General features: G+C 33.3%; 1 pseudogene; it reads right to left on the bottom strand.

Annotated features, from left to right (window-relative positions):
• Window positions 1–10,080: 10,080 nt before the first annotated feature.
• LOC115849209 (cysteine-rich protein 1 pseudogene) lies at window positions 10,081–10,314 on the bottom strand (annotated as a pseudogene).
• Window positions 10,315–10,602: the final 288 nt, after the last annotated feature.

The following is a 10,602-nucleotide window of genomic DNA, read 5'->3' as shown; positions in this document are numbered from 1 at the left end:
TATAATTTGTGCCTGATACAAATCTTTTGTTGTTCCAAGGATAAACAAAATTTTTGTAAATTACTACAGTTTAAAAACTATTTTCAGGGCTTCCACAGTGGCACAGTGGTTGAGAATCTGCCTGCCAATGCAGGGGACATGGGTTCGAGCCCTGGTCTGGGAAGATACCACATGCCGCAGAGCAACTAGGCCCGTGAGCCACAACTACTGAGACTGCGCGTCTGGAGCCTGTGCTCCGCAACAAGAGAGGCCGCGATAGTGAGAGGCCCGCACACCGCCATGAAGAGTGGCCCCCGCTTGCCGCAACTAGAGAGGGCCCTCGCACAGAAACGAAGACCCAACACAGCCAAAAATAAATAAATAATTTTTTAAAAAAACAGCTATTTTCAAACACTAACATCCATTGAACCATTTTTATGTGCCATTTTTATGTGTGTGTATATATATGTGTATATATATACATATATATACACACACACATATATATACACACACAAATATATATGTATATATATATACATACATATATATATCAACTTTTGCCTCTGGCCCTGATTCCATTCATTAATTGTGCAAAGAAGTGTTTATTAACACCTACATATTTGGTATTTCATTAAACATATTGGTTGACAACAAAATAAGCATAAGAAAGATTAAAATGCCCTAAAACAGTTTACTATCCATTGAAGGAGATAGAATTTACATATGTGAAATCATTAGACAATTACCAACAGGCAACATCATGGGTTCTGTTCATCAGTTTACCACAGAAGACTTCAGTGTAAGCTGATATTTTGAAGAAACTCTTTTTATAAATAACATGCATTCTATCAATGTGATTATTTTCCCAAGGCCATACATTTCTTTTAAAACAGATGTTTATTTTCATAAGTAATATTCAAGCCACAAACTTACAGTATCAGTTTTAATGAGTTGGCACAGTTGCCTCTTTCACAGATTTATAATTAAGATATCCTCTGATTATTTAGCTTCTTTCCTTAAGTAATTTAGTCATGAAGGTTGAGATTGTATACAAGTATTATTTTTGCCATCAGTGTTTGTATGATATTTTATTTCTGAATTAAAAAGTATAATATGCTGAATGTCAAATGGCAGTTTAAAATAGGTAAACCAAAGGGATTTTGGTGGGGTGGGGGCTTGGGATGTCAAACCACTTGAATTGATTCCCAGCTTTGTAAAGTATTAACTGTATGATTCTAATCATAATGTCTTCATTGTCCTTTAGTTTTCTCTTCTATAAATTAGGGGCATTACCTTTCTCACGATATTGTGAAATTAAGTAACTGAATATAAGTAAAAAATAAGGAATCCGTGGGTATATGGAATGCTAGTCATTAATAAAATTATAAATTTAGTGGCATTGACACCAAGCAATAGAAAGCGTTTTCTTAGATTACACACATCCAAATGCATTATATTATTCCAAGGTAAAGAAATGTTACTTTAATCTATGAATCAGGATATTACATGATTGATACAGAAATGTAATCCATCACCTCAGCTATTTTAACCCCATCCTCTTAAGAGAATGTTTCCCAAAATATGCACTGCTAAATGCTAGTTTTAAAAGATGTTCTGGAAAAAGGGTTCTGTACCCAAATAAATTTTGAAAATATTGCATATACATCATTCACTTGGAGAATAACAAGTTATTTACTATATAATAAATTCTGAGTGAAAACTAAATAAATGAAAAGATGTATCATATTTATGAAACAGAAGACAATACTTCTTAAGACATTAATTCTCCCTAAATTTACCCTATAGTATTAATGTACTCTCAAAGTCCTAGCAAGATATTTTTGGAGGATATTGGTAAGATAATTAAAAATGTATTTGGCAATACAAAGACAAAAATAGCAAGTCACTCTTGAGGGAGAATTACAAAATGTGAGTGTGTTAGATATCAAGATTTATTATGAGAACACTATAGCGATTTGGTAGTAAACACAACAAATACAGCAATGGAGCACAATAAAGAGTACAGAAGCAGACACAAAATCACATGTATCCTGAATTATGACAAAATTACCACCAAAATGCAGTGGAGAAAAGATTCTTCAATTAATGGTGTTTGTTTAGTTAGATATCCATATTGGAAAAAAAATTAGCACTTATATACTAAATAAATCTTAGATGGAGCATACAATTAAACAATAAAACTTTTAGAAGATAAATAGGAAAATATCTCTATAGCCTTGAGGAAGCCAATAATTTCTTAAATGAGACACAAAAAGTACTAACAGTAAAATAAATTTGATAAAGTCTTCATTAAAAACGTGTTCATCAAAATTAAATATTAAAAAAGTTTAGTCAAGCCAGGAACCTGAACACATATACATATATGTCAAACAGAGGATTCTTATCCAGAAATCAGTAAAACAAAAACAAAAACAAAAAAAAACTAATAGAAAAAAATGGGCTAAAGGGTTAAATGGGAATTTCATAAAATGAGCATATTAATAGTCTATAAGCAAACAGTCATCAGAGAAATGCAAAACAAAATCACAATGAGATAAAACATTATCTACCCACCATAATATTAGGCCAACATTAAAATTAAAAAATAACAAAATATATATACAGATGTGTACTAAGTAGCATTCTCACACACTGCCTGTGGAGGTGTAAATTAATATCATCACTTTTCTTAAAGACATTTAAATACATTTTAATTGCAAATATATAGAAAAAGATCAGAAGACAGATAACATTAAAAATATGTTCTTGCATGTAGAATATTTTATTTCAAAAAGCATACTAAATGGATGTTATCCAATGTATGATTTTTATGTGATTAATAACAGCATTGCTAAATATTTTATTCTTAGGAGTCTCATAAGTGCCATTTTAAAATCGAGAGATAACTGACATATAACATTATATTAGCTTCAGGTGTACAACATGCTGATTCAGTATTTGTATATATTGTAAAATGATGAGCACACTAAGTCTAGTTAACAACCATCACCATTCATAGTTACAAAATTTTCATTGTATGACTTTTTAAAAAGACTACGAACACTAGCTAACATCAATAAAAATTTACTTCTTGTACAAACTTCCAAATGCAGGAAATGTCAAAGTTTATCTATAATTATTTTAATGATGAACTGTTGAAGTTTGTGCAATAAAATTGCTCTGATTTGGATTTTATGTCCCTACATTTTTACTAAAATATTAATACACGAACGAAAATGAAAAAGAAAATCTTGTAAAAACCTGATTTTGTCTTCTATTTTTCCTTTTGCTGTTATACATTAGGTAGTTTCAACACAATGGGCAAAAGTATCTAGTGTTCAGAACTGCCAATAAAAAGATAAAACCTTTTTCAAAAGAAAAGTCCTGTTTCCCATCGAACTGAACCATCAGCACTTACATGGCATGCTACTTAATGTTTCTTGGCATAATATTTTGCATGGATAGAAGCCAGGTAGATATTTTCAAATGGGTTAGACAGTTGGGCTTCACTTATGCCTGCACATATCTAATAGCTTTATTCAGGAAGAACAGCTGTCTTTTGAAGACCTTATAATTTTCCATATCAAATGGTGGAAAAGGAGTTTACAAATAAGGAGTTTGGGGAAATTCTGATAATGTCTGATATCATTGTGTTTGATTGTGCTTTACTATGTATGACAAACTAAGATTTCACCTTTCTGGTAGTGGACAAACTCTTGCAAAGAGCTTTCCTAGCTAACTGTTTTGCAGGCAATTGGCTTGGTCCATGGTAAAGAAGTCCTTTTTAGGCCCCTCCTCATTTGCCATTAGCTCACAGAGGCAGAGGCATTGCTGGTGCTAGAGAGTGTCTACCATCACAGAGGCAAAAGCCACAAATTCAGGTACAATCACTTTTAAAACTGATTTGGCATTACAGTCTTAGGTTTATAAACAAACATGGTCTAACAAAACACATGTACAAAATGTCATCTACTTAACAAGAGAATTGACAAATTGCAGTATATTTCTATAAAATATTACACAGTAATGTAAAAGAAGCACACTATTGGTATATGCATCAATGTGGATAAACCTCACAAGTATCAAGTTGGATGAAAGAAGTCAAACACAAAAGAGCACATCTGTATCATTACATTTAACTACAGGTCAGAAACTGATTGAATTAGTCTCTAATTACTTTTTTTAAAATTTTAAAAACACTCCTTTTTCATTGTCTAATCTAGCATTTTATCTAATTGGTACTGAAATGTTAAGACAACTATTTTGTATGTATGTATAAAACAAAACTGGTCATGTGATCTAAAAGTGTGTTAGGATTTGACGAATTAACTTATCCTGCACCTGTGTCGCCATTAGAACTGTTACACTATTATCTTTGTAATTTTCCTTTTTTAAAGTATTACGTAAATAAATATGAAAATATTAACTCTACAATTTTGTGAAATTAGTGAATAAAAAACATTGTTAAATCTTTTTTAACACTTTAAAACATATATATCAAATAAAAAAATATTAAGGAGTGTATGACTGCCTTAGGAATCAAAATGAGTGGTCTTTTATAATTGTTCTCCAAGCACAAAGCTATTATTTTTCTACAAATTTAAAATGTGCATATTGAAACTTTTGGAAATTTTATTTTGATTTTTTAAAGGATAAGATCCACCCTTAATTTCAAATGACAGCAATCATAAGCACATAGTTAAAGTAAAACATCTGTACACAAAATGATGATGAAAAAATGGGTTATCTATACTCATAAGGAGTAACTTAAATCTTGACTATAATTCATTGCTATTGATCTTTCTAAAAGTTTTTCTTAAAAATATCTCTCCAAATTATTTAGAATCTCTTAAAATTTGCCTTATATTATTTTGCCAGATAACTGTGCTTTTTTCATTGCTGAAAGGAGATGGGAGGCAGCAGATAATGTAATTTACATTCTGTTTCATAATAAATCTTCTAAGAAAGCTATCAGGGTATGGAATGTGATTGGTTACTTCTGAAATCTTTCACATTCGCAATACTACCATAGCATAAGAAAGCATATTATATTTTAGAGAAACTGCCTAACACTACTGAGCTTACATAGCACTAATTTTGCAAAATTATTTTTCATTCTTGCTATAACAAATTATTGAGAGATTACAATTTGTAAGGCACTGTGCTAAAGAATGAAAATACAAAGCTGAGACATACTTCCTGATGTTAAAGAATTCTCACTCTAACGACAGGTATAGATGTACTAATAAGCTATCATAATGTAGTCTTGTAAATTTAATCTTACAGGATGTTAATGAAAGTGATAGCACATGATATAATATGGAATTGGAAAGTCTTTCTGGGAAAGAAAGTACACAAGCAGAGATTTAAAAGGTAAACAGGAGCTAGCTAGGTAAATCAGTTGGAAAATAGTAAATCATTCCTGGCATGTGTCACAGAATAAGAAATGCTCTATAAAATATATTATTTGAATAATTTTTGGAGTTTAAAGAAAATTAGGAAGTGACAAGAGATTATGCTAGAAAAATATGTAAAGATCAGATCATGGGGGACTTTATACTTCATACTTACCATTTTGACTTTCATCTTGTAGCTATTTCAGAGGTTGGGCATTTAACCAAGCAAAAGGAAAGACACAGTCAGATTTAAAACTTAAATAGGCTACTTTGCTAATAAAGGACTGATTTCAGGAGAGTATTCCAGAATTGACACCTCTTCTAAAGCAGATTAATTTGTTAATGAGACATATTGTGGAGACCTGGTATAGAGAAGTAATTTGGGGAAAAGGTGTGCAAAGAATGCAACTAAGAAGTGACTATAAACAATAAATGCTGGAGAGGGTGTGGAGAAAAGGGAATCTTCCTACACTTTTGGTGGGAATGTAAATTGGTACAACCATTATGGAGAACACTATGGAGGGTCCTTAAAAAACGAAATATAGAACTACCATATGATCCAGCAATCCCACTCCTGGGCATATATCCAGAGAAAACCATAATTGAAAAGACACATGCACCCCGATATTCATTGCAGCACTATTTACAATAGCCAAGACATGGTAGCAACCTAAATGTCCATCAACAGAGAAATGGATAAAGAAGATGTAGTACATATATACAATGGAATTTTACTCAGACATAAAAAAGAATGAAATAATGCCATTTGCAGCAACATGGACGGACCTAGAGATTACCATATTAAATGAAGTAAATCAGACAGAGACAAATACCGTATAATATTACTTATATGTGTAATTAATTAAAAATGATATAAATGAACTTACTTACAAAACAGAAACCGACTCACAGATCTCAAAATCAAACTTACGGTTACCAAAGGGGAAACGTGGGGGGAAGTGATAAATTAGGAGACTGGAATTAACATATACACACTACTATATAGAAACTAGATAACTAATAACGACCCACTGTATGCACAGGGAACTCTACTCAATATTCTGTAATAACCTATATGGGAAAAGAATCTGAAAAAGAATGGAAATATACATATGTATAATTGATTCACTTTGCTGTACACCTGAAACTAATACAACATTGTAAGTCAACTATACAATAAAAATTTTTTTAAAAAAGTGGTTACAGAATGAGCTTGTGGTGTTTTTGCTTACTTAATTGTGAAAAGGTATTAACAAGTTTTCTAACTTGATAACTAAATGGTTTTGCAATGTTTTATTTCAGTAAAGAACTTTAAGATGGATTAAATTGTAGAGATAGGATATAATCACTAATTCATTTGACAAGATCTAAAGTAATCCAAGTTCTCCTAAAGACACTTTAGATTCTTTCTGAAACTCTTTTCCATTACATATTCTTGAAATCTTCTGCAGGGAGGTGGTGGTCATGATTCAACAATGTGAATGAAATAACTGCAATAAGGCACATCAATAAATTTGTTTCTGTTAAACATGGCAAAAATAAGTACCTATGTTATTATGTACCCATAAACCAATGATATTCATTTGTTCACTTATTAATAATGATTAATTAATCATCTAATCTAGGCAAGGCATTATAAGTATTGTGTGGAAAACTATGTTCTCACCTATGCTAAAATCTTTAAAAATCTATAAGAGTATAAGAATATAAAATCTCTACTATTATAAAAAGTAAATTGACCAATTAGGCATATAAGAGTAGTTTCATAAAGATGATGCAAAAAACACTGACAAATTTTCACCTTTTCCACATTTTGTAACTGTGCTATGTAAACACAGTCAACTTTTTGAAGAATTTGAGATATTTAATTATATGGTTTTGGTAGAATTTGTACCATATTCCATTTAGTTATTTTATCAGTTTTATTAAAATTGATGATAGATTAAAGAATTTATCATAAACAAAAACTCTCTATATGTTGTACATATTTTAAAGCTCTATTACAAATTGGATATAAATTTTAAATTATTCAATATCCCAAGCTTATTGATACTTTCCTGATTATAAAACATCTTTCTTTAGAAATTTTTTTAAACTTACATTTAATTTTTCTACAATTTTTTGGTTAGGTAATATGACATGAAATTTGTTTTTTTCAATTTTTCTTTGTTCTTATATTTAATGTGCTTTTTTTTTAATATGTGACCTGTAGACATTTCTCCCCTAAATTCAATGTGAGAATCATAATCTTTTAATTGTAGTGTTTAGTTGGTTTACATTTCATATAATTACTGATAATATTTGAGATGTTAGCTAAAATTTTAATTTTTTACTTTGGGTGACACCTAGAGTGGAAAAAGATTATGGGAAACCAACCAAGGATTAAAAGGAGTAAATGATAGCTCTTTGTTAGTCTACTTCTGTTTCTTACTTTGAGTTTTCCCTGAAGCAGAGCCTGAGACAAAGTTTTGAATGCAAGTATTACTTTTGTTTAAGGAGGTGATTCGAAAAAACATCAGTAGGGGAGTGGAATTTTAAGGCTGGGAAGGAAAAGATATGGAATATGATTTTACCAAAACCTTAATAACTCTGCTAGTCTCAGAATTTCTGGCTTGAACTGGTTTGATTTCTCTCTCTCTTTTAATTTTTCTCCTGAATGTATTCTGTCATTTTCATGCTCTGGATCCACACAACACACATTCTATGTACAGAAAATGAGCCAGCAGCTTAGTTGCTTCCTCCACAATATTTTCTTGGCATGCTTAAATAAGGAACTCTTAAATAAGGAGCTTCTATCCCTGCCCCATTGTGGACCACAGCTATTATCATTAGTGTCAACAACTCTAAATTAGGCTCTCTCTTTCGTCATCAATAAACTAGTCTAAGGTCTTGTACTTATAGCAGTTCAACCAACCAATTTCAAAGAAGTATCCCATTTGTAGGTGGGGAAGGGTGTGGGAAAGTAACTCTTCTCAAAATAGATTTGTTACAGCTTGTCCTTAACTCCAAGGAACAAACTAACTCATATTATTGAGAAGCATCTGCTCACAGAAGTTTGTAGCCTCTTAGGCATTTATGGTCCTATTATTTCATTTTTTCAGGTGTACCTGAAATTAGCAATGTACCTTCCTGACAACTGAGCACATATCCATGTCTATACAGACCAGACTTCTGCTAGCATTTCTCACTGAAAGATTCAAGTTCTTTTACGGAGTATTCTTAGGATTCAGTGGTCACTTGATCTTGTTCTCCAACTATAAGACTTCCTATAATCGTAGGACTTACTTTAATTTGTGAATGAACAGGAAATAGCTCCAGGTAGCATAAAAGAAAAAGTAGGCCTTCCAATAATAAGAAAAACCAAGTTTGACAGTATTTCTCCTTCTCTTTTAAAGGTGTCATTATCACCACTGCTGCTAGCAACTGCCAGGGTAGAATTTTAGCCTATTAACCTAATCCGCAGGATTGGATAGTCAAATCAGACTCATCAGTACCAAGTTTTACTAAATATTATGAAAGATAAAATCTACCATAAAGCTTAGATTTTCCTCAGGTCCTTCTCACACAAACTTTGCCCCTCCAGGCCAGAAAAGATGAGTTCTCTAACTGGGTTTCAAGGGATCATCTCGTACAGCAGCAGTAGTTAAATTTTGAAAGATGTTTATTTTATACTCCAGAAACTTGTATAGCTCTGACATTCTCCAGGGAACCGTGTCATATAGACCCTGAGTTCTATTAGATAATCCTTGGCCAGGGACATTCTCTAGGGCATTTTAGAGATAAACTATCTTCTTCATAGCAAGCATCAGCAGTCTCTTTACCTAGGTCATCTTCTTTTTTTTCTTTTCCTGGGGTATCCTACAGAAAAGAAGAATGAGTGGACCTTGCAGGTCAGATTTTTTAACTCCTTTCTTCCATTGTTTTTTCCTTCTGGTCATTTCTCCCTATCATTCCACTTAGCAAGTTTCCTCATGGGTCTAAAAATATTTTCTCCAAATTTCATTGGTGACATTTGTCCTTTATAATTTCCCTTCTTTTTTCTTGCTAAATGTGCCATAGTCAGTGGTTTGTTGGTCCAGTAGACAATATCATTATTACACCAGTATGAGCTAATAAATTAGAGATCTTACCCAGTACCAAGCCTTCCTAATAATTTCAAAGATACAATTGATCAAAAGGTATGGGTAAAGCAGGAAAAGTCCTGGGACATTCCACATGTTTCCTAGGCCTCTGGTTCCTGCATTGGACACTACTGGACACATACGTGCTTAATAGTCTGTATTAAAAGATCAGGACTCCGTTAACTCAGTAGGTCATTATCTCACAAAGCTGGGAGCACTTAAGTTATGAACTATTTTCATTTTATACATCAGAGACATAGCAGGTGAAATTCTCCTGGAAGTCATGCTTCATACTCCATAGGTTCTAGGTATGTTTACCACAGGAAATTCTAATCTAAGTGTTCTGGACTATATGTTTGTGTCCTCCCAAAATTTGTATGTTGAGAACCTACCCCTTAGGGTATTAGGAGGTAGGGGATCTGGGAGATAATTTTTTTTTTGTAGGTCTTCCAAGTGGCCGGGTTTCTTGAGGGCTTGAGGGTCTACAGGGGAGCCCCAGATGCCTGTGGGGAGGGCCTGCCATCGCCCTAGAGGGGCAGCGGCCCAGCAAGCAGCCAGGGATGGGTCTCCAAAACCTGGGTTTACTTGAAAGTGTGGCTCTCTGCCCCACCGTGCCTGAAGCCTTTGGGGCTGAACATGGCCGCGTAGCAGGGGTGGGTGCAATAGGGCTTGCCTTCATGCTCGGCATGACCCCTTGAGGTCAGCGTCTTTCCACGTTTCTCACATTTCAGGCAAGGGTGATGCCAGTCCTTCCCGAGGGAGGTCACCCGCTCAGCAAAGTACACCTCCTTGTTGCACTTGGGGCACTTGGGCATGGTGGCGCCATGTCCGGGGCGGGTGGCTGAGCGGGAGCAGAGCACAACGCTGGACTCTATGTCAGAGCATTATGAAATAAGGCGCTGAATATATTGACCACAGGGTCTCTGAAAACATGCAAGATGCTGAATCATGTTTAATAGGGATGAAGATAGCAAGCCAGGTACAAGGTCCTTAATGAATGTGGAGAGATGAGTGGGAGTAGATAAAATAGGAACTGTTTAAGATTATTAAAAAGAGTTATACATTGCTAAAAAATATTTATGATTTAGAAGAGACAAAAAATA

This window comes from Globicephala melas, chromosome 7 (genome assembly GCF_963455315.2).
Source record: "Globicephala melas chromosome 7, mGloMel1.2, whole genome shotgun sequence".
NCBI classification, from domain to species: Eukaryota; Metazoa; Chordata; class Mammalia; order Artiodactyla; family Delphinidae; genus Globicephala; species Globicephala melas.
Note: the sequence above shows the minus strand (reverse complement) of the source record. Positions and strands in the feature narration are given on the sequence as shown.